This window comes from Coregonus clupeaformis, chromosome 5 (assembly GCF_020615455.1).
Source record: "Coregonus clupeaformis isolate EN_2021a chromosome 5, ASM2061545v1, whole genome shotgun sequence".
Lineage (NCBI taxonomy): Eukaryota > Metazoa > Chordata > Actinopteri > Salmoniformes > Salmonidae > Coregonus > Coregonus clupeaformis.
The window spans coordinates 17,968,796-17,993,041 of NC_059196.1; the positions used below are offsets into that span (position 1 = coordinate 17,968,796).

At 45.8% G+C, this 24,246-nt stretch overlaps 1 protein-coding gene across 1 annotated transcript in view; it reads right to left on the bottom strand.

The window, feature by feature from the left end:
- The window catches only part of LOC121563804 (numb-like protein), a 68,255-nt gene that overhangs the window by 36,332 nt on the left and 7,677 nt on the right, over positions 1-24,246 (bottom strand). The window lies entirely within an intron of this gene.

Sequence of the window (24,246 nt, forward strand, 5' to 3'; positions counted from 1 at the left end):
CTCTCTCTCTCTCTCGCTCTCTCTCGCTCTCTCTCTGCTCCTCTGTTGTTGGTATATCTACAGCTGGAGAAGAGAGGAAGGGAGAGAAAGAGGGAGCGAGAGCAAGATCTATAAAAATAGACAGTGCATGAGAGGAGGACAAAGAAAGAGATGACAGAATTACTAAGAGAGAGGGGAGAGAGAGATGGAGACAAATAGCTACACAAAATGGGAGACAGCCAGAAAGAAAGTGTGTCCATCTGTGTTGTGTAATATAGAGAGATTAGCTTGATAATTCACTGTGGGCAAAGCGTACAGCGGTGGGCTGAGCTCGCCCATAAGCCTATTAATGGTATAGTTATGGAACACAATGACATCACAGGCTGGATGGGAACACATACTGCTCAGATTCCTCCTTACGTAACAAAAATGGCTTCCAAAGAATTCAATCAACCAGTGTTTTAACCTCACCATCACACCCTAACCATTCCCATGGTAACACTAGCTTGGCTATTCACCACTCACCAGAGCCCTGTTCTTGCTGTTGATTACACTGGGGCTAACCATAGAATTATAATCTAGTCATTATTTTTCTATGGAGCTAACTAGAGTGCACACCTAAACGAATTGTAGAAATTCAACCAAAAATTTCAACATTAGAAAAACCGGCAAAACAGTCTGAAAACAAACTATGAGTAATCTTCCCCTGTGGATTGCATTTTTAAAATGTGGTGTGTTTTTCCCATAGAATTAGGAATTAGAATACAGGATCTTATGGTTTTTCCAACTGTGTTGTTGTTCTGTTTCCCCATGGGATCATGGAGTAGAGCAGAGGACGGCAACCCCCCCCCAAAGTTATTTGTAAAGAAAGTATATGTCAAAATGTTTAGAAATAAAGAAAAACCCTTGCATGAGTAGGTGTGTCCAAACTTTTGACTGGTAGTGAATATATATACAGTGAGGGAAAAAAGTATTTGATCCCCTGCTGATTTTGTACGTTTGCCCACTGACAAAGAAATTATCAGTCTATAATTTTAATGGTAGGTTTATTTGAACAGTGAGAGACAGAATAACAACAAAAAAATCCAGAAAAACGCATGTCAAAAATGTTATAAATTGATTTGCATTTTAATGGGAAATAAGTATTTGACCCCCTCTCAATCAGAAAGATTTCTGGCTCCCAGGTGTATTTTATACAGGTAACGAGCTGAGATTAGGAGCACACTCTTAAAGGGAGTGTTCCTAATCTCAGCTTGTTACCTGTATAAAATACACCTGTCCACAGAAGCAATCAATCAATCAGATTCCAAACTCTCCACCATGGCCAAGACCAAAGAGCGCTCCAAGGATGCCAGGGCCAAGATTATAGACCTACACAAGGCTGTAATGGGCTACAAGACCATCGCCAAGCAGCTTGGTGAGAAGGTGACAACAGTTGGTGTGATTATTCGCAAATGGAAGAAACACAAAATAACTGTCAATCTCCCTCGGCCTGGGGCTCCATGCAAGATCTCACCTCGTGGAGTTGCAATGATCATGAGAACGGTGAGGAATCAGCCCAGAACAACACGGGAGGATCTTGTCAATGATCTCAAGGCAGCTGGGACCATAGTCACCAAGAAAACAATTGGTAACACACTACGCCGTGAAGGACTGAAATCCTGCAGCGCCCGCAAGGTCCCCCTGCTCAAGAAAGCACATATACATGCCCGTCGGAAGTTTGCCAATGAACATCTGAATGATTCAGAGGAGAACTGGGTGAAAGTGTTGTGGTCAGATGAGACCAAAATTGAGTTCTTTGGCATCAACTCAACTCGCCGTGTTTGGAGGAGGAGGAATGCTGACTATGACCCCAAGAACACCATCCCCACCGTCAAACATGGAGGAGGAAACATTATGCTTTGGGGGTGTTTTTCTGCTAAGAGGACAGGACAACTTCACCACATCAAAGGGACGATGGACGGGGCCATGTACCGTCAAATCTTGGGTGAGAACCTCCTTCCCTCAGCCAGGGCATTGAAAATGGGTCGTGGATGGGTATTCCAGCATGACAATGACCCAAAACACACGGCCAAGGCAATAAAGGAGTGGCTCAAGAAGAAGCACATCAAGGTCCTGGAGTGGCCTAGCCAATCTCCAGACCTTAATCCCATAGAAAATCTGTGGAGGGAGCTGAAGGTTCGAGTTGCCAAACGTCAGCCTCGAAACCTTAATGACTTGGAGAAGATCTGCAAAGAGGAGTGGGACAAAATCCCTCCTGAGATGTGTGCAAACCTGGTGGCCAACTACAAGAAACGTCTGACCTCTGTGATTGCCACCAAGGGTTTTGCCACCAAGTACTAAGTCATGTTTTGCAGAGGGGTCAAATACCTATTTCCCTCATTAAAATGCAAATCAATTTATAACATTTTTGACATGCGTTTTTCTGGATTTTGTTGTTGTTATTCTGTCTCATTCAAATAAATCTACCATTAAAATTATAGACTGATCATTTCTTTGTCAGTGGGCAAACATACAAAATCAGCAGGGGATCAAATACTTTTTTCCCTTCAAGTTTTGATTGATTTCAAATGTAATCTTCACATTGTTAATTAATATGTTGGATTTATGTCTCCATCACAACCAAAAATCTAAGTTAAAGAATAGGACTAAATCAAATCAAACTTTAAATGCACTTAGATATTTGGTTGAGATGGAGACGTGAATCCAACATATCAATGATTCATTTGTCGACATGGAATTAAAGCCAGACTAAGTCAGTGGCACAAAAGATACATCTCCTTCAAATGTTGATATTTCGTTGCGTTGACAACCAAACACAATCAATATCCCTTTTACAATACATGAAGTAGCCTATGTATCATTACAAACTAATGTAACAGTATTTATTAAACCTTAAAATGAGTAACTCTCCATGGCCACATTATGAGGTTATGTAACTATAAATGTCTTCATATGTAATCATAGAACGCGTTTATGTTCAAGATATCATGCAAAGGTCGCAGGTCTGTGGAGATCTTCACAATTTTTTATATAATAATCTGCGCAGAATCTCGAACAGCTTTGGTCACTTTTGCACTTTTCATGTAATCTCAACTGCAATCCAGGTAATTTGGTTGTGCTAATAGATGAAGCACAGTGATAACACGTTGTTGTATAAATACAAAATATCTGACATTGTATTCCCATTTGTACTTTGCTGTGCTTTTAAATGGTTGAAAGCGAAGTTATAACACAATTAGATGACAACTAAACCAAAAATATGACATCGTTTTTCTATTGGAATTTGGTTGTGCTTTTAGATGGTTGAAAGCATAGAGAGAACACATTGGGAATTCAACAAACGTCTGGCTGTCTTTTTGAGTGGGTGAATAAAGTTTGAAATGTTATTGATCGATGTCTCAACCAAATATTACCCACATTTCCACGTTGAAATGATCTGTGTACACAGGCAACCCCCCGAACATGTGTATGCTACACAAACATTTCACTGCAAATTCAGTAACTTACATATTCTCAAGGTAGACAGTGACACTTGTACAAATTCAAGTCAGACTCACATTATCAGACAATATCTGAGTACAAGGTTTACCAAAATTGCTCATCTCATCTCTCCATTCTTAAACTGTGTGTCAGTTCTTTTCATTGAACAGACTCAGCTTGTTCTCTCTCCTCTAGGCGTCTCTTTCCCTCTTTTCCCTTTTTCTATCCATGTCAGCGATTCCTCATTCTTCTCACAACTCTCTCCCCCTCCTTATATCATCCTCCTTTTCCTACCCTCATTCCACATTTTAGACAAAAGTAGGTTATTCTTCTATACACAGTCTATGAAAACAATATAGCCCTGTGTTTGTTTTTGTATTTATCTTTATTGCACACGATTCTTCCAACATTATGGCAAGCCCAAACAGACAGACTATTTCCATGGGTTTGGGATGGAAATTAGAAACCTGCACCAACTGTTGCTGGATGATGTCATTTCCTGAAACATACCACAAGCCGCAGGCATTTCCCAAACCTCAACAGCAAGTGTGTGTGCACACAAAGTACAGCCATACTCAAATGCACTATACTGCTAGGAGCATACGAACACAGTACACTAAAGATACACTGGGCCAGTTTGAGAGTAACCATGTATGCAGTTGACTTGTGTTGCTATGCTACTATGATTCAAATATTATGTGCATGGATGAGCTCCAGTGTAAGTGTGCTTTCAGCCAGGCTCATGTCAAGTGTGTGTATCACTTGTCTGGGAATGGTTTGATCCAAAATTCCTGTTAGCCACACTGTATGAGATACAGCTCAACTTTCCAAACGATTGTCACAAATCAGATACCTGTTTTTTTCTCCAATCAGCTAAGCCCAGAGAAGCAAATAACTCATGACTCTCCTCCTGTCCAATCATCTTCTGAGCTTCAGGACACAGCCCCACTGTCGGTCCAGTGCTGGCCAGAGCCAAGTCCAGACACTCATCTAAAAAGCACTGTGATCGATGTGTGGCTCTGTTCTATGCTATCCTTCCCTCTCTCCCTCTCTCCCTCTCTCTCTCTCCCTCTTTCTCTCTCCCTCTCTCGCTTTCCCTTTACAACCAAAAGCCTGTTCTGTTCCCCACTACAAAGACACATTGTCACCAATTTGGTAAAAAAACTATGGATGATAGAGTAGTGTGTGAGTATGTGAGTGTACCTCTGCGGCATCCCAAAACATTCAGAATGCAGTCTATTTAACGGCACCAACCAACCATAAGCGAAATGCTCCAGGCTCTCTTTTTAACTGTCTGGTAAATAAACTGTGGCTCTCGCCTGTAAATTGCCTGAGAGAGAGAGGATCGATGGCATTCCTCTCTCCAGGGTGTGTGTGTGTGTGTGTGTGTGTGTGTGTGTGTGTGTGTGTGTGTGTGTGTGTGTGTGTGTGTGTGTGTGTGTGTGTGTGTGTGTGTGTGTGTGTGTGTGTGTGCCATGTGTGCGGAGGGGGCAGGCAGACTGAATTGGGTCACATGTCTGGTGGGCTAGCAAAGGGGCAGCAGTGAGCCTGAGACCTGATATACAACACCAGTGCTCTGCACACACACACACACACACACACACACACACACACACACACACACACACACTCACACTCACACACTATAGCTATTACATGTGGGGCACTCAACCTCTAATTGTGTCCACAAGGCAGGTCATTGCAGACGGCTGTAATACTGCACATGGTACCGTTTTCAGAGTAATAGCCATGGAGGGGAGCACTCAGCCTATGTTGATGTTGAGTTCTCTATCAGGTCTGTTTTCAGCACCTGAGGACTGGAGTGTTAGGCAAACCTCTGACTGCTTGTCGTAGTAACAGAGTACTGCCCTATCTGTCTCCTCTTTCAGTCCCTCTCACAACTTGTCTTTTCCCACCCTGTACACCTTGCTACTAGATTATCTTTAGCCTCCCTCCTTCCTGCCCTCGTTCTCCTGTGTTTTTCCCAGTCGTGCTGTTTGATGCTGTTTGGTGGGGATCTTGAGTATAATGGCTGTGGCACCCAGGGTCTGTCACGCTAGCAGACCTCTAGCTGTTCTCCACACAACACTTCTCTCCTATCCACATCCTCTCCCCCCACCCTCCCCTCCCCCTCCCCACCCTCCACCCCCAACCACACCAAACCTCACTCTTGCTGCATGGCAACCGGCTCCCATGGCAACGACTGCTAGCTAGCATGGGCTTACGCAAAGAGAGAGAAAGCGAGAAAGCGAGAGAAAGAGAGAGAGAGAGAGAGAGCGAGAGAGAGAGAGAGAGAGAGAGAGTAAGAGAGGGTGAAAGGGTGAGTGAGTAGTGATGGCCGTTGGGGAAAGAGAAGAAGATGCTTGGGGAGGAAAAAGCGAAGGAGAGAGAGTGAACAACAACAGAAATAACCCAAGATCAGCTCTCTCTATCGCTCTCTCTCGCTCTCTCTCTCTCTTTCTCTCTCTCTCTCTCTCTCTATCTCTCTCTCTCTCTCTCTCTCTCTCTCTCTCTCTCTATCTATCTCTCTCTCCCTCTCTCCCCCTCTCTCTCTCTCTCTATATATATATATATATATATATATATATATATATATATATATATATATATCTCACTCTCTCTACAACTCAGGGCCTGCTGCTGCTTCACAATGCTGCTAGTGCTGATGAGGTCTTTCCCAATTTGTCGGGTATTTATCTCCTAATCCCTCGGCCTTCTGGGACTTTACTCCTCTCTGATGAGGTTGACGCTGCTTACACTTGAGATGAGATGAGAGGGGAAAAAATGAATGCAAACCCCTTGTGCTAAAGAGGAAATGTGCCAGTGTTCACAGCAACAAGACCTATTCCTGACCAGGATCAGAGCAGAGAGAGAGACAGAGAGGGACGAGAGAGAGATAGGGACAGGGGAATGAGACAAGGCCACGCTGAGTGAATGAGAGAGACAGAAAAGGAATGAGAGACAAAAAGTAGTAGGATGCTGAAAACCCTTCCCCACCAACACACAGCGACACACACACAGTCACTCACACCAAACCTTTCATAGCCTGCTACTCTGGAGTTGAAAGGATGATGTGTGTTTAGACATATTATTTATCAAATGCTTCGTAAACAACAGGTGTAGACTAACAGTGAAATGCTTACATACGGGTCCTTTTCCAACAATGCAGAGTTAAAGATATACACTACCGTTCAAGAGTTTGGGGTCACTTAGAAATGTCCTTGTTTTCAAAAGAAAAGCATTTTCTTTGTCCATTAAAATAACATCAAATTGATCAGAAATACAGTGAAGACATTGTTAATGTTGTAAATGACTGTTGTAGCTGGAAACGGCTGATTTTTAATGGAACATCTACACAGGTGTACAGCCCATTATCAGCAACCATCAGTCCTGTGTTCCAATGACACATTGTGTTTGCTAATCCAAGTTTATAATTTTAAAAGGATAATTGATCATTAGAAAACCCTTTTGCAATTATGTTAGCACAGCTGAAAACTGTTGTGCTGATTAAAGAAGCAATCAAGCTGGCCTTCTTGAGACTAGTTGAGTATCTGGAGAATCAGCAATTGTGGGTTCGATTACAGGCTCAAAATGTTGCAAAAAACTGCCCATCTTAATCTTTTCTTTTTATTGGCCAGTCTGAGATATGGCTTTTTCTTTGCAACTCTGCCTAGAGGGTCAGCATCCCGGAGTCGCCTCTTCACTGTTGATGTTGAGACTGGTGTTTTGTGGGTACTATTTAATGAAGCTGCCAGTTGAGGACCTGTGAGGTGTCTGTTTCTCAAACTAGACACTCTAATGTATTTGTCCTCTTGCTCAGTTGTGCACCGGGGCCTCCCACTCCTCTTTCTATTCTGGTTAGAGCAAGTTTGCGCTATTCTGTGAAGGGAGTAGTACACAGCGTTGTACAAGATCTTCAGTTTCTTGGCAATTTCTCGCATGGAATAGCCTTCATTTCTCAGAACAAGAATAGACTGACGAGTTTCATAAGAAAGTTATTTGTTTCTGGCCATTTTGAGCCTGTAATCGAACCCACAATTGCTGATGCTCCAGATACTCAACTAGTCTCAAGAAGGCCAGTTTCATTGCTTCTTTAATCAGCACAACCGTTTTCAGCTGTGCTAACATAATTGCAAAAGGGTTTTCTAATGATCAATTAGCCTTTTAAAATGATAAACTTGGATTAGCAAACACAACGTGCCATTGGAACACAGGACTGATGGTTGCTGATAATGGGCCTCTGTACGCCTATGTAGATATTCCATAAAAAATCTGCCGTTTCCAGCTACAATAGCCATTTACAACATTAACAATGTCTACACTGTATTTCTGATCAATTTGATGTTTCTTTAGAAAACAAGGACATTTCTAAGTGACCCCAAAGTTTTGAACGGTAGTGTATGTTTTTTTATAGAAATGTATATAGAAATAGTGACACGAGGAATAAATACACAGGGAATAACTAATAACAATAATGAGTAAAAATAGCATGATATACAGTGGGGAAAAAAAGTATTTAGTCAGCCACCAATTGTGCAAGTTCTCCCACTTAAAAAGATGAGAGAGGCCTGTAATTTTCATCATAGGTACACGTCAACTATGACAGACAAAATGAGAAATAAAATTCCAGAAAATCACATAGTAGGATTTTTTATGAATTTATTTGCAAATTATGGTGGAAAATAAGTATTTGGTCAATAACAAAAGTTTCTCAATACTTTGTTATATACCCTTTGTTGGCAATGACACAGGTCAAACGTTTTCTGTAAGTCTTCACAAGGTTTTCACACACTGTTGCTGGTATTTTGGCTCATTCCTCCATGCAGATCTCCTCTAGAGCAGTGATGTTTTGGGGCTGTCGCTGGGCAACATGGACTTTCAACTCCCTCCAAAGATGTTCTATGGGGTTGAGATCTGGAGACTGGCTAGGCCACTCCAGGACCTTGAAATGCTTCTTACGAAGCCACTCCTTCGTTGCCCGGGCGGTGTGTTTGGGATCATTGTCATGCTGAAAGTCCCAGCCACGTTTCATCTTCAATGCCCTTGCTGATGGAAGGAGGTTTTCACTCCAAATCTCACGATACATGGCCCCATTCATTCTTTCCTTTACACGGATCAGTCGTCCTGGTCCCTTTGCAGAAAAACAGCCCCAAAGCATGATGTTTCCACCCCCATGCTTCACAGTAGGTATGGTGCAACTCAGCATTCTTTGTCCTCCAAACACGACGAGTTGAGTTTTTACCTAAAAGTTCTATTTTGGTTTCATCTGACCATATGACATTCTCCCAATCCTCTTCTGGATCATCCAAATGCACTCTAGCAAACTTCAGATGGGCCTGGACATGTACTGGCTTAAGCAGGGGGACACGTCTTGCACTGCAGGATTTGAGTCCCTGGCGGCGTAGTGTGTTACTGATGGTAGGCTTTGTTACTTTGGTCCCAGCTCTCTGCAGGTCATTCACTAGGTCCCCCCGTGTGGTTCTGGGATTTTTGCTCACCATTCTTGTGATCATTTTGACCCCACGGGGTGAGAACTTGCGTGGAGCCCCAGATCGAGGGAGATTATCAGTGGTCTTGTATGTCTTCCATTTCCTAATAATTGCTCCCACCGTTGATTTCTTCAAACAAAGCTGCTTACCTATTGCAGATTCAGTCTTCCCAGCCTGGTGCAGTTCTACAATTTTGTTTCTGGTGTCCTTTGACAGCTCTTTGGTCTTGGTCATAGTGGAGTTTGGAGTGTGACTGTTTGAGGTTGTGGACAGGTGTCTTTTATACTGATAACAAGTTCAAACAGGTGCCATTAATACAGGTAACGAGTGGAGGACAGAGGAGCCTCTTAAAGAAGAAGTTACAGGTCTGTGAGAGCCAGAAATCTTGCTTGTTTGTAGGTGACCAAATACTTATTTTCCACCATCATTTGCAAATAAATTCATAAAAATCCTACTATGTGATTTTCTGGAATTTTATTTCTCATTTTGTCTGTCATAGTTGACGTGTACCTATGATGAAAATTACAGGCCTCTCTCATCTTTTTAAGTGGGAGAACTTGCACAATTGGTGGCTGACTAAATACTTTTTTTCCCCACTGTATACAGGGAGTACCACTACCGAGTCGATGTGCAGGGGTACATGGTAATTGAGGTAGCAATGTACATACAGTAGCAGCATGCGAATGTGGTGAGTGGGAAAGTGTGTGTGTGTGTAGGTGTGTAGGCGTGTATGTGTGTGTGTGTGTGTGTGTGTGTGTGTGTGTGTGTGTGTGTGTGTGTGTGTGTGTGTGTGTGTGTGTGTGTGTGTGTGTGTGTGTGTGTGTGTGTGTGTGTGTGTGTGTGTGTTGCATCAGTATGCATGTGTGCGTATGTTATGTTTGTGTGTGTGGGCGTATGTAGTGTGTGTGTGTTTGTGTGTGTGTAGGTGTGTATGTGAAATCAAACCAAATGTTATTCGTCACTTGCTTCGTAAACAACAAGTTAGTGCAAAAAGGGTCAATGCAGATAGTCTGAAAAATATAGATGAAAACTCTCTTGGTAAATAGTATGGTTTACAGCTTATCATGAGGTATTCTAACTCAGGCGAGCAGAACCTCGAGACATCCTTAATATTAGAGATTGCGCACCAGCTGTTGTTAACAAAGACACACCCTTCCCCCCTAACCTTACACGACGCTGCCGTACGGTCCTGACGATGCATGGAAAAAACAGCTAGATGTATATTATCCATGTCCTTGCTCAGCCACAACTCCGAGAAACATAGTGTGTGTGTATGTGTGTGTGTTGGGGTGTCAGTGTAAGTACGTGTGAGTGTGTCGGTAGAGTCCAGTGTGTGTGCATAGAGTCAGTGCAAGAAAGTTAGTGCAAAAAAGGTCAATGCAGGTCGTCCGGGGAGCCATTTGATTAGCTATTTAGCAGTCTTGTTTAGCAGTCTTATGGCTTGGGGGTAGAAGCTGTCCTGTTGGTTCCAGACTTCGTGCACTGGTACTATTTGCCATGCGGTGGCAGAGAGAACAGTCTATGGCTTGGGTGACTGGAGTCTGACAATTTTTGGGGCTTTTCTCTGACACCGCCTGGTATAGAGGTCCTGGATGGCAGGGAGATCGGCCCCAGTGATGTACAGGGCTGTACTCACCACCCTCTGTAGCGCCTTGCGGTTGGGTGCCTTACAGTTGCCGTATCAAGCGGTGATGCAGCAAGTCAAGATGCTCTCAATGGTGCAGCAATGGTGTAGAACTTTGAGGATCTGAGTGCCCATGCCAAATCTTTTCAGCCTTCTGAGGGGGAAGAGGAGCTGTTGTGCCCTCTTCACAATTGTGTGGGTGTGTGGACCATGTTAATTCCTTAGTGATGTGGACACCGAGGAACTTGAAGCTCTCGACCCTGTCTTGCTGACGTTGAAGGAGAGGTTGTTGTCCTGGCACCACACTGCCAGGTCTCTGACCTCCTCCCTATAGGCTGTCTCATCGTCGTCGGTGATCAGTCCTACCACTGTCGTGTCGTCATCAAACTTGATGATGGTGTTGGAGTCGTGCGCGACCACGCATTCGTGGGTGAACAGGGAGTACAGGAGGGGACTAAGCACACACCCCTGAGGGGCCCCGGTGTTGAGGGTCAGTGTGGGGCGGATGTGTTGTTTCCTACCCTCACCGCCAGGAGGCAGTCTGTCAGGAAGTCCAGGATCCAGTTGCAGAGGGAGGTGTTCAGTTTCAGGGTCCTGAGCTTGGTGATGAGCTTTGAGGGGACTATGGTGTTGAATGCTGAGCTGTAGTTTATGAACAGCATTCATACATAGGTATTCCTTTTGTCCAGGTGGGTGAAGGCAGCGTGGAGTGTTGGGGCGGTATGATAATTGGAGTGGGTCCAAGCTGTCTGGGATGATGGTGTTGATGTGAGCCATAACCAGCCTTTCAAAGCATTTCATGGCTATAGATGTGAGTGCTACGGGGCAAATTGGTATTACAGACCGGGTCAGGGATAGGTTGAAAATGTCAGTGAAGTAATCCTAGTAATCCATTTTCTATGATCAGGGTCTCCTCAGAGAGAACATCGCTCACTTTTAATTAAAGCTTCCACTGCCGGCCAGGCACCACATTTACATTCAATACTGAGCACAGAGAAATATGGTCCAATAACATCACAGGGTCAAGCACCGGTCGTGTATTACTGAGGGTGTGTGAATCTAATCCTGGGATATGATAGGCTGAACCGCCTAGAGCCACATGGTGTGAGGCTAGCTGCCCTGCTGTTTTCACTAGGGATGCATAAGAGTTAGTCACCGGATGAACTAACTGCTATATGGCGTTAGCGAATAAGAGTGCATATCAATAACAGTGTAGAAATATATGACAAAATTATATTTCAGCAGGCAGTAGGGGAGGAAGGTGTGTGACTTTCAAGCCCCATGATATTTCCCATGCATCATATTCAGTATGGAAACATCCAGGACCTACATTTCACAACAACATCCCTTAAAGCAGTTAACCGACCGCACGCGACTTGTGAGAAGAAAGTGCTATCACAAGACAGGTTCCTACAGCCTCCACTTTCTTCCTCAACAGGTTTCACGCATGACATCACTTGATTGACCTCCTGTCCCTCCCTCTCCCTCTCCATCTCATCCACACCCCCCTATTCAATGTGGAAAGATGGAGAGGTAGTGGTAGTGGTGACTGAGTATTTATTTGTCTGTCTGGGCCATACCATTACATCATGCGGCTCTGGTTTAAAAACTACACTCACATTCTTACAACATCCCTCTAAGGCTGTAGTTGGAGTGACAATGGCATGTTTCACTTTGTCTCGCTCTGATTGGGTGTAATGTGAATGACCTCATGGTATTATAGGAGGCCCCAGTGGTCTGGCTGTTTGTCACACCCTGCCCTGCTCTAAGTGACTCACAGTAGGAGAGGAGAGAGGAGAAGAGAGAGGAGAGAGTAGAAGGAGAGGCCCAAACACAGGTGGCCCACAGCAGGGCTGGGCTGGCCCAAATGGCCCCACCATGAAAGCTAGCAGCGTCCCTGGTGGGGAGCAGAACCACGCCACTTTGTCATGTTAATGGAGGGGGACAGCTGCCGGGGAGTGGGGGGGCGAAGGATGGAGGTGGGGAACGGGACCAGACAGGAGGGTACACAAAGGAGGCCGAGTGAGTGCCATACAATCACCCCCACGTGCCAAAAAATACCATAAAGCCAGGTCCCTCTTAGCCTCTTTCCCTTGACCCCAAGTTAACCCACACATGCGATGTGAAGCAGCCAGGAATGCGTTCACCCTGGGCGGGCGGGCAGTCTGTTGTTGTGGCCCACTGGTGGATCAGACAGTGGAGTTGGAGAGAGTGGAGTTAGGTAGCTCTGAGAGATTGATAAGCTTTTACAGCAGCATGTCTCTGTGACTCTGTCTCCCTCCACTGTCTGTCTACAGGCGGGCGCTCTCACTGGAAGCCGAGGGAAAAGCTTGCGGAATTTTCTAGGGCAACGAGAACAGCAGGGCTCCCAGCAGCAGCAGCCTAAAAGCAGGCACCCAGTCACATCACCTAGCCAATCCTACATTTAACGAAAGGCACCACTGGGCACACACTGGTTGAATCAACGTTGCTTCCAAGTTATTTCAATGAAATTACATTGAACCAACGTGGAATAGATGTTGAATTGACGTGTGTGCCCAGTGGGGCCAGACTCGTGAGCGAACATCTGGTGCCACACAAGAACAGGCCGACACCTTATAAAAGGAGGGGTAATTATCTTAAACAACATTGATTGCAGTTTGGTCGGTGGCGTTTTAGACTCGAGCCCTGTTCCCTGAATGACCTTGATGGGCTACAAAAACAGTATTGATCCCAAACGAATGGCCTGATTGGTGCAGATAAACAGAGATTCAAGCATTTAGTGGGCTACACCAGGGCTGCAGTGTGTCAATGTCAAAGTACACTTGTAACGGGGCAGAGAGGAGCATGTGCCAGTCAAAGCACTTATCCAGTGAGAGAGAAAGAGAGAGAAAGAGAGAGAGAGAGCGAGAGAGAGAGAGAGAGAGAGAGAGAGAGAGAGAGAGACCAGTTGTTTAGTCTTGTTGCTATAAAACAAAGCGTCAGAGTGGAGAGTGGCCCGGGATCAACAAAATACACTTTCAGCTCTTCAGGCTGAGAGGAGAGGGGAGGAGAAAAGAGGAGGAGATGAGAGAGGAGGAGAGGAGAGGAAGTGAGAGGAGAGGAGGAGCGATAAGGAGAGGAGATTAAAGGAGAGGAGAGGAGAGAGGAGGAGAGGAGAGAGGAGGAGAAGTGAGGAACGTTGACCTTCTCTCCCTTACAGAATGGCCAGGGCAGGACAGAGAGGAATAACTCAGAGCCCTGATGGGTTTTATTTTTTAATTGGATTTGTATGTGATGAATAGCTTGGAAGGAATGCATTAATGAGGAGCACTGTACTGATATGGATTGTTTCACATAACAGGCTGATAAGAACACTCTCTCTTTGATGTCTGTGAAACTGTCCTTGAACCTGGCTACAGTGGATTTTGTGTATTCTCGGTGCTGACTCCGCAGGTTATTATCATAGCAACTATGCCTGGTAACAAATGGAACGGATTGGCTGAAATGGAGTCTGGACCACACTCAGTCCTTTGCTCTGGTTGGCCAACAGAAGAAGTGGAGGATTTCTGTCAGAGTATTTTAAGAAGAACTTAGAACAATGGATTAGTTAACTGAGTGCCCTGCGTAGTATTTCAGTGGACCCGTATATACGAACCTTCATACTTATCATACATACATTTTGCATATAATAAATTAAGCTTGGATTGAAGATCTCTTGATTCTTATTCCAATACCAGATTTGAATTACGCAATTTCTAACAGCCCAGGACACTTACAACACCATGTCTCTCCACTCCCAAAACCCAGTGAGAAGACAGGCTAACCACAACAATGAGAATGCTCCCTAAACAAGCGTGCCAGGACAAAAGCAGGGATTTCTGGGCAGAGAGGGAGGGAGGGCTCATGGGAGGAGTGTGGGTCCACAGTGTGGGTAAAGCAAAGATTAGAAGCACGAATCACAGATGGCCGCCGCTTCTCCTCTTTTCACTGTAGCGCCGCAAATAATTAACCGAAGTGTCCCCCTTTTCTCTTTTGTCAGCACGCGTCTATCAAATGAGAACGTGTGTCTGACGCAATGGCTGCCACACAGAGGCCCGCCTACCCCCCACCGTCACCGTGAATAGAGAGGCACGTGCAACTTGTCAGAGATTGGAACAATGGGAGAGGGGAGGGGAGGGGAGGGGAGGGGAGGGCATCTGGCCAGCACACAGCAGCCCACCCTCGAGGCCTCACAGCCAGCCACTGGATTATAACTACAGCCCCAGGCTTCTACCAGTCCTGGAGGCCTCAGAGGCACACAGCCAATACTAAGCCACAGCCTTTGGTATGACTGATCAACCATTTGTCTCAAGAGGGATTGTATAGGTGTGTGTGTATAAGTGACAATGAGTATGTGCGTAAGTGTGTGTGGGTGTGAATGCATAAGTGTCTGTGTGTAGTCAGGTTTGTTCAGTCGGGGGGACAAGGAAAGTAAAAACCCTGGAACAGCTGGGTCGGGTCTGGGGAGACACAATGGAGAGAGAGAAAGGGGGAGGAAGCGAAGAGGGGAGGGAAAGAGATGTGCGTGCAGGCAGGCAGCTAGGCCACCTCTCCAAAAGCTTGACAGGGGTCTTTTGTGACAGCAGCTGGTTTTGTAGGGGGTCAGACCAGCTGTGTCTCCACTGACCCTCCCTCCCCTCCCCCTCTCCTCCTCCTCCACTGCTCCCCAACCAAACACAGCCAGCTGAAGGCTGGGGAGAGGGGCGAACAGAGATTTGAGGAGAGGGGTTTTCCTCAAACCCACTGCATGTGGTCATCTATCCCTGGTTCTTAACACTGTGCCTCATGCAGTCTCCCTTCACAACCCACCTGGCTTACTCCAGGACTAGCACATGGCTTAGAGGGAGCACTGGAGAATGATGATGATGATGACGGGCCACAGGAAGCAGAAAAGCCAACCAACCATCTGTCGGAGAGCGAGTCTGCCATGTCATGTGATTTCCCCCTATACTAACACTGACAACGTTTTGCAGCAACTTCCACTACGTCCCATTAGACGAACATCAACTGAACCAGCCACAGCCAGAGTTTCCCCCAGAAATCTCCTCTAGAATGGTCTAACTGGAAAGCACCTGGACACCAGCACAACCTCCACCTAGTGAGGCCCAGAGGACCATATGTGACCCTAAAGGCTCCAGAAACACCACTGACAGCAGAAACAGACAACACCACAGCAGAGAATCTGTTTCATAGTCATACTCTGTCCTAATCATAATCATACCTGTCTCTGACTCCACATCCACTTCAGCTTGAAAACGTATAGTCATAGAAGGAAAACTAGGGTCTATCTGACTATTCTCATCTGACACTCGTAACAGGGAGCAGAAACACAGAAAGACAGAGAGAGAAAGAGAGAAAGAGAGAGAGAGAGAGAGAACGAGAGAGAACGAGAGAGAGAGAGAGAGAGAACGAGAGAGAGAGAGAGAGAACGAGAGAGAGAGAGAGAGAGAGAGAGAACGAGAGAGAGAGAGAACAAAGAGAGAGAGAGAGAGAGAGAGAGAGAGAGAGAGAGAGAGAGAGAGAGAGAGAGAGAGAGAGAGAGAGAGAGAGAGAGAGAGAGAGAGAGAGAGAGAGAGAGAGAGAGAGAGAGAGAGAGAGAGAGAGAGAGAGAGAGAGAGAGAGAACGAGAGAGAGAGAGAGAGAACGAGAGAGAGAGAGAGAGAACGAGAGAGAGAGAACGAGAGAGAGAGAGAACGAGAGAGAGAGAGGGTCGGGAGGAGAGAGAGAGAGGAGGAGACGAGTGTGCCAAAGACCTAATTTCGCTGCCAGAGAATAAGCAGGGACAGGGTATGGATGGGGGAGTTGTTACGCAAGGCCTTGGCCCAGTCTCTCAGAGGACAAGTACAATGGTGAATGGGTGGTTAGAGGGACTGCACTGTCTGCAGAGGGATAGTAAGAAGCAACTTACTGTAAGTGTTACTGTAGTAAGTGATACTGTAAGTGTTACTGTAGTAAGTGATACTGTAAGTGTTACTGTAGTAAGTGATACTGTAAGTGTTACTGTAGTAAGTGATACTGTATGTGTTAAGGGAATGCGAAGAGGAGGGCTGGGTCAGTGAAATCAGTGTTAGCAAGTAGCATTAGCATGGCTTTGGTTCAGTATTACAACATCCTTATAACACTAGAATATAAATAGAATGAAATATCTTTATAATGTGTAACATACTAATGTATTCTGGGGGTGGGAGAATGTATTCAGTGTGGGGCAGTCAGGTATATAGGCCCATGTTTGGGCATAGTGTAATGGTACCTGAACAACCTCTAACTCTACATCCATGCCCTGTAGCTAGGCCTATAGTTTCTGGCTATATTCTTTCCAAAAGCACCTTAAACCCCAACCCACCTCAGACAGACTCCCACCTGGTCAATCCCCAACCAACCACCACGACATATGCCAACTCTACCCCCCTCTCTATCCATCTACTTCCTCTGAAATGAATAGAGCTTTCTATAATAAAGTAATTCATAAATACCATCATAGCTAAATATCTTTATACGAGCAGCCCTGTATGCCTCCTACTCCTGTCAATCTAAGCTTGGTCGGCTTTCCCTGCAACGGCCAGGAGAGTCTTCCAGGAAAGTCTAATGTTTACCGCAAGGCATGCACTCTCCTCTCACTCTCCTCTTGGATCGGATCGATGTGAGGAAGGGAGGCCATGGCCATCTCCTCTCCCTGGGGGAAGCATGGCTGAATATTAGATAGACAGATTGCATTAGATAAGGGCCCGGGACCCAGATAGAAGCAGGGCCAGGCAGAGCAGAGTAGCATGACTCAGGGAAGATCACACCACCATGGAGAGGGAGAAATGGAGGACGCTCGAACACAACAACACAACCACAGACACACAACAGGCGTGTCTGTGTCCGACTCCTAGCTGCTCAGGCTTGTTAAGTTGAGATTGCCCAGAGAATGAGACAGAGATGGCGACATGTGTTCTTCTTACAACTGTATGTCGATCAGATCACACATTCATGTACTTAAAAAAAAAAGCACAATGCTTCTGAGAGAGATCCTGTTGAGGAATGGGAAACAACCGACATTGCATACGTTCCACGTTCCATTTCCACATGATGGAATGGAAGAGAGTGGCTCTTAAGTGCCTCATGGTATGGCAGCGATGGTGTTATTTTTTAGTGAATAACATTATCAGGCCCACAAAGCAAAATGAATCACTCAGCGATGGAAATGAGGCCTCCTACATAGCCAGTTCAAGGAAGGGCCTCGGGCACCACTTTACTACTTATATATTTGGATATGTTTGGAAATGTGAGACTCCCCTCCATTGGATTGGGATTCCCAAAAAGCAGCAGCTCGTAGTAAATGGAAAAAAACGAAACAAAAATATCAGTGACCGTATTCATAAAGCATAAAGCTCAGAGTAGGAATGCTGATCTAGGATCAGGTTCCCCCTGTCCATATAGCCCAATCATATTCAAAACTGATCCTAGATCAGCACTCCTACTCCGTAGCGCTTTATGAATACGGGCACAGGGTGTCTAGCCTACTAGCTACAGCCTTGGGATCTGCGTTGTTCTGTGAGATTCCTCTGCTCTATGAAAGGTCTGTGTAGCTATATTTCCCCTACTTGTCATGAAGATCACATTGTGACCGAACCACCTTGTTATCTATGTAGCTGCATTGTAAATGGGAAGCCAGACAGGAGGAGTACACAAGATTTGTCTGAGGGAGGAGAACACTCTGCTGCCATGAATCTCAAGCAGGGATTTTCCTCAGAATCAGTTGGATTCATCAGCTGAGCTGGAACTGCAACAATCTCCTGCCAATACTAACCACAGAAGAGTTCAGTAAGGGCAGACACACACAAACGCACACGTGTGCATGCGCACGCACACACACACACACACACACACACACATACACAGTGTAGTAGTGGGCTAATAAAACAACAAGGAGACATGATAGGCATATCTCACAACTGCCGGTTACATTCATGCCACCGGCACCATGTGTGTTTGTGCGGCTGCTGCTGCTGGGGGATTGGAACTGTGCTGCGCTGTCTGTCAAACCCTGTCTCTATGGAAATGGACACAGGCGGTGGATGGGAAGAGAACAGCATGTCAAGCATCTCCACCACCCACCATATCTCATACAGAGTCATAGAGCGAGACAGAACAGCTAGCTAGCTAACCACACCAAGACGAATGTCCAGTCCACCGACAGCAGCAGAGCCACACAGAGACATGGACCAGAGACATGGAGCAAAGATATGGACCAGAAACATGGACCAGGCAGGCCTGAACAGCTTCCTCTGTGACTGTGGAGAGAAGCATTGTGCGAGGCTGTTGTGAGGATGTCAACAGAGCCCATATGAAAGGAGCAGTGTGGCTGTGGCGGGGATTGAGGGTTCAAAGACATGCAGCCGGGTGAGGAGCGGGAGGAGGGAGGGTTATGATTTTCCTCTGGGTTTCTTGAAATGCCAAGCCGCGAAGCTGGAGCAAAAACAAATTCTCCATGTGGAGCAGCCGGAACTGTAACACACAGGCCCCTACATGTCAACAACAGCACAGGAACCAGAAACATGAACTGACCGACATACAGTATTCTATTCCTATTCACTTTGCTACTTAGCCTCGATTCCAAGCTTCCTGCTCGAGACTTGGGACTGGGAGTACAGTAACACAAGACTGCTATTCACTTGGCTTAGCTAGTGGAAGGCATTGTGAGACGGTGTACTACTACTATAGGCTACAGGCAGGTGGAAGGAGATCGTATGGATAGGGAGGGAGCGCAATGGGGGCTGGCTTTATAAGCGAGACTCCTACTACAATAACTCCCACCCCCTCCACAGTGCAATTTGTCTGCAGCCGGGTCCTCATTTGACACCAAAACCTTTCATTACCTGCTCAGTTTCCAATCGGCTCTTCCTGTGGCTCCTTCCTGGAATTTAATACCATCACACTTAAGCCCATTTGAAAGCTGATGAGAAAGTGAAAGTGAGAAAGAGAGAGTGAACGAGAGAGAGAGAGAGAAAGAGAATGCTAAATCCAGATATGGAATGCTCAGAGAGAGAATGATGGGTAGACATATGTGATGATGTAGTATGTAGATGAGGAATGGGAAAATTGGGAAAATCTCCCATGGCCCTTGTGCACTATGTATTAGATGTCTGTCTGTCTGTCTGTCTGTCTGTCTGTCTGTCTGTCTGTCTGCCTGCCTGCCTGCCTGCCTGCCTGCCTGCCTGTCTGTCTGTCTGTCTGTCTGTCTCTCTGTCTGTCTGTCTGTCTGTCTGTCTGTCTGTCTTTCTTCCCCCCTTCCCACCTCAACTCATGCTCCTTTCCTTTGTCCCTCTAAGCTTTCATTACTCAGGATAGATGCTGAAGATATCAGCAGATACAATCTAATGCTCCTCCAGCCTTCTCTCTCCTCTCCTCTCTTCCTCTTCAATTCCCTCACCATGCCCCCTCTATCTCAGCCTTCTGTATCAGTGCTTCCTCAGCCTATGGGCAGAGAGAGTGCACTGGTCTGGTGTGTGAGCAGAGGACACCCTGGAGCCTTGCCTGGCCAGAGCTCTCTGGGTCTCTCTCTCTCTCAGGCGGGGGAGACTGTGGTGTGGACTGACCTACTGACTGAAGACCCTGGATGGCCCCAGCGCTCATCATGCAGGCACGACAGACAATGGCAGGCCTGTTTGTCTGTGGGCGCAGATGCCCTGTCTAGGGACGACCACTTCCACCCGTTCAATAACGCTAGATGCCGAGGCATTAGGTCTATGTGAGTGCCAGGGCAGGGTAGGCCAGAGGGGGGCATTGGGAGGCAGGCAGACAGGCAGGCATGTTAACTGTAGTCAATGTCCTGCAAAGGCCACCTTCTCCATTCAAATCCCTGAGGTTTCTCAGGGATACAGCAGGTCCTCAGTGTAAAGTGCAACGATCTGCAGAATCTGCAGAATAATGTGTTTTTATGACTACTTTTTGACTAAGTTGTAGGCTATCTCATTTAAACTGAAAGCACAATCTTCAATGAGCAACCATGATTGTTCCTGTAAGACACCAATAATGGGACCTGACCATGTATGCCTGTAGCCCTACATCTTAATACGGTGAATGTATGCAGGCAATGTGACCAGGTTTCTGTATGATTCTGCATCACACAGCAAGGACCTCCCATGCAGTTCCCACACCCTCTGTGGAGGACAACATGGTCGGACATCTTAAAAAGGAAATACCAAGTAACACATTCTAGACCCTCTATGAGCAAACAACTAGGATCTGGCCTGCAGCTGAAGGATTGGTGTCGATTGTGAAATAAGATACATCTCTCTCTCCCTCCCCATCTATCCCTCCTCTCTCCCTCCATCCTTCTCTCCCAACCCCCTTCCCTCTCCTTTCCAGTGGAACTCTGCGTAACAGCTGGGTGACTCGGCCACATCTGGGGAGCAGCTGGGGGGTTCCAGACAGGCTCACCGGGAGGCAGGGCTGAGAAAGGCAGGGGAGGGCAGAGAGGGGCGGAGAGTACGAGGTGAAGTGGGAGCAAGAGCATGCCGAAGATCTCGTCTCGAACCAGATGCACCAAATTGGCTGTGATACAACCAGCCATGGCTACGGTGAGTAATGGCCATAAAAAGAGAAAGCAGCATGTCTCGTTTGCAAATTTAAAACCACAAGTCATCCAAAGCCAACAGACTCTCCCAACAAAAATATTTAAGCAAACCTAAAATGGATGGAAACCGGATAAGAGATGTTGTACAGAGATGATGTGCAGCCAGAGTGCATCTCTGACGTAACTTTGATGTTGTAACCTTTTCTCAGGGCATGAGTCATTGTCTCTGACTTTCTACAAGCAGCTGGAGGGATCACGTGCATCTGCTTTGGATCTCAATTAGCTGTCTCTTCTAAAGCAGTCTCTTCAATTTCTGCTCTCTGCCTGGCTTGAAAGGTAGAAAGCATTGCTTCTAAATCATTGTTTTCAAAGGCAAAATACAGAGGCAGATGCTAAACTAAAGAGAGTTCCTTTCAGACAAGTATCTTCAGTCAAGTATCTTCAGATGAGGCAAAGAAGATTGAAGTGTGTCATCCAAACAACTTTTGAGTAGGTGCTGGTGTCGTGATCTTGGAAAACTGCCTCAGATCTGTGGCCTGAACTGTACTGTTCCAAATGAAGGAAGATTGAAACCGCAATGATTAATCATGTCTTGAGCTTGTTTGCTAAGGTTATAGCTAGAGTCGATTTCTCTGTAATATCAAATGAGGAACTGTGATAATGTCCTCTGCTCCTCCCAGGTGAGGGAGGACATGATGAAGCAGGGGTCAATCTTCAGTTCCGTCTCAGATGTGATTAGAGTGACAGGCCCTGATGGAGAATTTCATCTCAAATTTTTAAACCACCAACCGTGTTCCAAAATTAGACACTTGACGGAGCAGAGACGTGCTCTGAGACACAGATACACACACAGAGATATGCACACCAAGACACACACACACACCCACACACAAGACCCGCCAGGGACCTAATGCTTCTGTTTACCCCAGAAAAAGTCCTTCCCTGCTGGCTGCTACCGTCCCTTCCTCTCTGTTCAGAGTTGCTTGCCTGGATGAGTCGGGATAATTCAGCCTGTGAAGCCATCCAATCCAACCCCCACCCCCCTCGAAAACCCCCCAAAAGCAGCCAGCCTCACCAACCCTACCCACAACCCCGCTCTGTCTCTCTTCTCTCCACTCTTGACGACGCGAGATGAATAGCATGCTATGTGCTTGGCAGATTGTGCTTCAGAAAGTCCCGGTAGGCTCCACTTCTCTCCTGTCAGAAGACAGAGAGCTCTACCTCAAACTAAGCCCACCATGCAGCACAGAGTCAGACCTTCTCAACCGTGAACCTGTGTATCACACAAGATCACGACCCCAATCATCTCTTGGTGATTGCACTTGTTTGTCACACTGATGGCATGGCATTCATACACACACCGACCACATCCAACTTGGCCCTGCTAAGAAACAGCAATTCACTTTCTTGTTATCTGCAGCCAAAATGCTACTGAAGCAGAGGAATCACTGATTACCAGAGGAAATCGGCAAACGCAAACACAATGCATGATTTCTCTCACGCACCAATCCCTTCACTCATACACACACAAACACACACAAAAACATTCTCATACATTTCTTATATGCCTGTTGGACATAGAGTGCATTCGGAAAGTATTCAGACCTCTTGACTTTTTCCACATTTTGTTACGTTACAGCCTTATTCTAAAATTGATATATATATATTTTTTAAATTTGATTTACACTCAATACCCCATGACAAAGTGAAAACAGCTTTTTAAAATGTTGCTAATTTATTAAAAATATTAAACAGAAATACCTTATTTACATAAGTATTCAGACCCTTTGCTATTAGACTCGGAATTGAGCTCAGTTGCATCCTGTTTCCATTGATCATCCTTGAGATGTTTCTACAACTTGATTGGAGTCCATCTGAGGTAAATTAAATTGATTGGACATGATTTGGAAAGGCACACACCTGTCTATATAAGGTCCCACAGTTGACAGTGCATGTCAAAGCAAAAATCAAGCCGTGAGGTCGAAGGAATTGTCCATAGAGCTCCGAGACAAGACTGTATCGAGGCACAGATCTGGGGAAGGGTCCCAAAAAAATTATGCAGCATTGAAGGTCCCCAAGAACACAGTGGCCTCCATCATTCTTAAATGGAAGAAGTTTGGAACCACCAAGAGTCTTCCTAGAGCTGGTCGCCCGGCCAAACTGAGCAATCGGGGGAGAAGGGCCTTGACCAAGAAGGGAGGTGACCAAGAACCTGATGTTCACTCAGAGTTCCTCTGTGGAGATGGGAGAACCTTCAAGAAGGACAACTATCTCTGCAGCACTCCACCAATCAGGCCTTTATGATAGAGTGGCCAGGCGGAAGCCACTCCTCAATAAAAGGCACATGACAGCCCGCTTGGAGATTGCAAAAAGACACCTAAAGGACTCTCAGACCATGAGAAACAAGATTCTCTGGTCTGATGAAACCAAGATTGAACTCTTTGGCCTGAATGCCAAGCGTCACGTCTGGAGGAAACCTGGCACCATCCCTACGGTGAAGCATTGTGGTGGCAGCATCATGCTGTGGAGATATTATTCAGCGACAGGGACTGAGAGACTAGTCAGGATCGAGGGAAAGATGAATGGAGCAAAGTACAGAGAGATGCTTGATGAAAACCTGCTCCAGAGCGCTCAGGACCTCAGACTGGGGCAAAGGTTCACCTTCCAACAGGACAATGACCCAAAGCACACAGCCAAGACAACGCAGGAGTGGCTTCGGGACAAGTCTCTGAATGTCCTTGAGTGGCCCAGCCAGAGCCTGGACTTGAACCCGATCAAACATCTCTGGAGAGACCTGAAAATAGCTGTGCAGCGACACTCCCCATCCAACCTGACAGAGCTTGAGAGGATCTGCAGAGAAGAATGGGAGAAACTCCCCAAATACAGGTATGCCAAGCTTGTAGAGTCATACCCAAGAAGACTTGAGGCTGTAATCGCTGCCAAAGGTGCTTCAACAAAGTACTGAGTAAAGGGGGTCTGAATACTTATGTAAATGTGATATATATATTATTATTATTTTTATTTATTTTTATTATACAGTTGCAAAAATTTCTAAAAAACAGTTTTTGCTTTGTCATTATGGGGTATTGCACGTAGTTTAATGAGGGAAA